The sequence below is a fragment of the Helianthus annuus genome, chromosome 7 (assembly GCF_002127325.2).
Source record: "Helianthus annuus cultivar XRQ/B chromosome 7, HanXRQr2.0-SUNRISE, whole genome shotgun sequence".
Classification (NCBI taxonomy): Eukaryota; Viridiplantae; Streptophyta; class Magnoliopsida; order Asterales; family Asteraceae; genus Helianthus; species Helianthus annuus.
The window spans coordinates 76660826-76666008 of NC_035439.2; positions in this window are offsets into that span (position 1 = coordinate 76660826).

The window sequence follows — 5183 nt, forward strand, 5'->3', positions numbered from 1 at the left end:
ATTGTCAAATTTTTACAAATCAACCTAAAAGTCATACAAAACTACTAACCAAGCATTTCTTAGTTCATACAACATACACACATCTTAAACACAAAAGAAAACACTAACCGGTTATGAAAAGGGGGAGCCGAAAACAAAGAGAAGAGAATGAGAGAAGGTGGAGTGTCCGAGTGATGATCTTGACCGAGTCCTTGTCCGAGATCCTTGCTTGAACCGAGAATTTGGAAGAGTTTGGATGTTGTTTTGGGGTTTTCTTAGTTGAGAGAAAATAAGAAGTGTATGTGTTTGTGTGTAGTGCAAAATGGAAGAAATGAGGGAAAGGTTGGATATATATACAAGGGGTGTTTTCGGGTTGGGCTTGGGATTTCGGCCCAAACCGGTTACGGCCCAAGGGCCACTCGAAACCAAGAGGCCCACTCGCAACCGCCCGGTTGCGAGTCATGGTCTCGACTCACATACAATTATATATAATACGTACATTCAACACACATTAAGCAAATAAAGATCACGTTTTCATTTAATAATATTTATATACACAAAATATTACAAGGTGATCGTTCGGAAAAACCTCGAGTGTCACATTATCCCCAAGTTTTAAGAACTTTCGTCCCGAAAGTTGAAGCAGCCACTGCCAAGCTAGCGTGTTTTAACGGGGTGTCACATCATCCCCCCGTTAGTTTGGAATTTCGTCCCGAAATTCGGTTGTAGCTTCAGTGCTGGGGTTTTCGTTTGGGAACAGCTGGGGATACTTAGACTTCATCTGGTCTTCCCGCTCCCAGGTAAACTCTGGGCCGCGTCGTGAGTTCCAACGAACTCGCACGAGGGGTATCTGGCTACGTTTGAGGGTTTTGATCTCTCGATCCGTGATCTCAATCGGTTCCTCAGTAAAGTGTAGCTGTTCATCAATCGTCAGTTCCTTAAAAGGAATCACAAGTGTTTCATCCGACAAACACTTCTTCAGGTTAGATACGTGAAAAACGTTGTGCACTGCACTCAGCTCTGCAGGCAGGTTTAATCTATAAGCAACCTTACCGATTTTCTCGGTAATTTCGAATGGTCCAGCATACCGTGGATTCAGCTTGCCCCGTTTACCGAAACGGACCACACCCTTCCAGGGTGAGACTTTAAGTAGAACCCGGTCCCCGACCTGGAATTCTAACGGTTTTCTACGCTTGTCAGCGTAGCTTTTCTGACGGACACGAGCTGCCGCCATGCGTTGCCTGATCTGGGAAATCTTTTCCGTTGTATCAACCACTAGTTCTGGGCCTGTGAGTTGACTATCACCTATTTCCGCCCAGCAGAGAGGTGATCGGCATTTACGACCGTACAATGCCTCAAAAGGTGCCGCCTGAATACTAGTGTGATAGCTGTTATTGTAGGAGAATTCCACCAGCGGTAGATGCTTCTCCCAGTTCTTGCCAAAGTCGATCACACATGCTCTAAGCATGTCTTCCAGGGTTTGGATGGTGCGTTCAGACTGCCCATCCGTTTGCGGGTGATAAGCGGTGCTCATGTCCAAACGTGAGCCAAAGGATTTGTGCATAGCTTGCCACAACTCGGAAGTAAAACGAGCGTCTCGGTCGGAAATAATAGAAGTTGGCACCCCGTGCCTGGAGACTACTTCCTTTAAATAGATTTCTGCTAAGGTAGAAAACTTGTCTGTTTCCTTAATGGCCAGAAAGTGTGCAGACTTAGTCAATCGATCTACTATCACCCAAATAGTGTCATTCCCGCGTTGAGATCTAGGTAATCCTGTGACAAAATCCATGGAAATTTGTTCCCATTTCCACTTCGGGATTTCCGGTTGCTGGAGTAAGCCTGCTGGTTTCTGATACTCGATCTTGACTCTTGCCCAGGTCAAACATTTGCCAACGTAGGCTGCTATGTGGGCTTTCATGCCAGGCCACCAGTAAGTGGTCCTTAAGTCGTGGTACATCTTATCTGAACCAGGATGTACTGAGTAACGGGACTTATGGGCTTCGTCCATCACAAGCTCTCGCAGACCTCCGTAAAGTGGGACCCAAATGCGCCCTGCCACATAGTAGGCGCCGTCTTCTTTCTGTTCTAGTTGTTGCCTCGATCCTCGCAGGGACTCAGCCCTGATGTTTTCCGGTTTCAGAGCTTCAATCTGAGCATTTCGAATCTGGGTAGGGAGACTAGACTGGATGGTAAGTTGTAATGCTCGCACGCGCTTTGGTATAGTGTCTTTCCGGCTGAGGGCGTCTGCCACAACATTGGCCTTGCCCGGATGGTACTTGATGGCGCACTCGTAGTCATTCAGAAGTTCAACCCATCGACGTTGTCGCATGTTTAACTCCTTCTGCTTAAAGATATGCTCGAGACTCCTGTGATCGGTGTAAATGGTGCACTTGGTACCGTACAGGTAATGTCTCCATATCTTAAGCGCAAATATCACTGCTCCCAGTTCCAAGTCGTGTGTTGTGTAGTTCCTTTCGTGTGTCTTAAGTTGTCGGGATGCATAGGCAATAACTTTGTCGCGTTGCATCAACACGCAACCGAGCCCATGAATAGACGCATCGCAGTAGACCACAAAGTCGTCAGTTCCTTCAGGTAACGAGAGAATAGGAGCACTGCAGAGGTTATCCTTTAGTTTCTGAAAAGCAGATTCCTGCGCTTCATTCCACTTGTAGGTGACGCCTTTCTGAGTGAGTGTAGTGAGGGGTTGAGCAATCTTTGAGAATCCTTGAATGAATCTGCGGTAGTAACCTGCCAATCCCAAGAATTGGCGAACTTCAGTCGGAGTCTTAGGGGTAGGCCAATTCTTTATAGAGTCGATCTTTGCAGGGTCGACGTGGATTCCGTCTTTGTTAACCACGTGCCCAAGGAAATGGACTTCCCGAAGCCAAAAGTCGCATTTCGAGAACTTGGCGTACAGTTGCTCATTGCGGAGGAGTTCGAGGATAAGGCGTAGGTGCTGTTCATGCTCTTCTTGACTTTTCGAGTAGATCAAGATGTCGTCTATAAACACGATCACGAATTTGTCGAGGTAGGGTTTGCATACCCGGTTCATGAGATCCATGAACACTGCAGGGGCGTTGGTCATTCCGAAGGGCATAACGAGGAATTCATAATGACCGTAACGAGTTCTGAATGCAGTTTTGGAAATATCTTCATTACGGACCCTTAACTGATGGTAGCCTGATCGCAGGTCAATCTTGGAATAGTAGCTCGATCCTTGCAGTTGATCAAACAAATCGTCGATTCGCGGGAGAGGGTAACGATTCTTGATGGTAACCTTGTTCAACTCACGATAGTCAATGCACATTCGGAACGTGCCATCCTTCTTCTTAACAAAGAGTACCGGTGCTCCCCAGGGTGATGAACTAGGGCGGATAAATCCTTTATCCAATAGTTCCTGTAGTTGAGTAGAAAGTTCCTTCAATTCTGCGGGGGCTAGTCGATAGGGTGCACGAGCTATAGGCGCTGCTCCGGGAGCTAGCTCGATTTGGAATTCGACCTGACGATGGGGAGGGAGTCCAGGTAATTCCTCAGGAAATACCTCGGGGTAGTCACGCACTACTGGAAAATCTTCAATCCTCTTCTCCTTTTCCTGCGTGTTGGTAACAAGTGCTAAGATAGCGGTGTGCCCTTTTCGTAAACACTTCTGGGCCTTCAAGAACGAGATAACGCCGGAGATTTCTCCACCTTTGCCACCTTGTACAATGAGGGGTTTGCCAGAACGGCGAGGAATACGAACTGCTTTCTCTTGACAGAGGATCTCAGCGCGATGCTTGGATAACCAATCCATACCAATCACGACGTCGAAGCTTCCAAGAGTAACAGGGAAAAGGTCGATACTAAATGTCTGACCAGACAACTCTAGTTTGCAGCCTTTGACAACATGTGAGGCTTCGATGTTTCTACCATTAGCTAACTCGACGATGTGAGGAGAACTTAGTAACGAAAGCGGACGCTTAAGCTTCTTACTAATACGTAGGGACGCATAACTAGCATCGGCACCGGAATCAAATAACACAGAAACATAACGATCATCGAGTAGGAACTTACCCGTCACGACATTGGGGTCATTCCTTGCTTCACCAGCTCCAATTACGAATGCCCTTCCTCTAGCACCAATCCCAGCATTGTTGTTCTGATTGTTGTTCCCAGCTCCCTGATTATTGTTGCGATTCTGATTCAGTTCAGGGCAATCCCTCTTAAAGTGTCCCTCAGCTCCACACTTAAAACATGCCCGGTTGTTTCCCTGCTGCTGTTGCTGTTGGGGTTGTTGCTGATTCTGTCTAGCTGGGAACTGACTTCGACAATCCTTGGCGTCGTGCCCCATCTTGTGGCATCGCTGACACTGGCCCTTGTTGCATGCCCCATTATGGTGTCTGTTACACTTGTTGCACTTAGGGTAGCTTCCCCGGTAGCCACCCTGTTGCTGAGTGCCCTTGTTGTTTTCAGTTTTCCTTTGCTGTGCTGGGGCCTGAGTGGGGTTAGCATCCTTGCTCTGACTTCCTTCCCACTTGCGCTTGCTGTCACTAGAAGTTCCGACAGTAGCACTGATCCTTTTGGGCAACCTGCCCTCCTCTACAGCCTGATCAGTGAGTTTGTGAGCAAGTCGAACGATCGGCTGAATGGTAGTGTGGTTGGCTGAAGTGACATGGCTTCGAATCTATGGAGCCAAACCTTTGATATACAGTTCGATCCTTCGGTACATTGGTCGAGACATGTTCGGGCAGAGAGCAGCATAGTCATTAGACAGCTTGGTGTAAGTTTCAATTTCCGACCCAACCATCTTGAGCTCATAGTACTCATTCTCAAGCTTGTGGATATCATCTCGGTGACAGTATTCCTCCTTAATCATGTCCTTGAAATCCTCCCACGCAGTAGCATTTGCAGTTTCCAACCCAAACATCTGAATTTGCGCCTTCCACCAAGAAAGTGCGCTTCCTTCAAGCGTAGCAGTAGCAAATTTCACCCAATTGGCAGGGGGACACTCACAGACAGCAAAGACAGCTTCAATTTTCTCAATCCAATGCAGGAGACCTATGGCACCCTCAGTGCCGTTGAAAGGGAGAGGCTTGCAATCCATGAAAGTTTTGAAAGTACACACGGGTGGTTGCGCAGGTGCATGCTGACCTGTTCGTGAGAAGCGAAGCGTATAGGTTTAGAGGCGAAAAGTCGATGTGGCGGTAGGATCTAAACATCCTAAAACA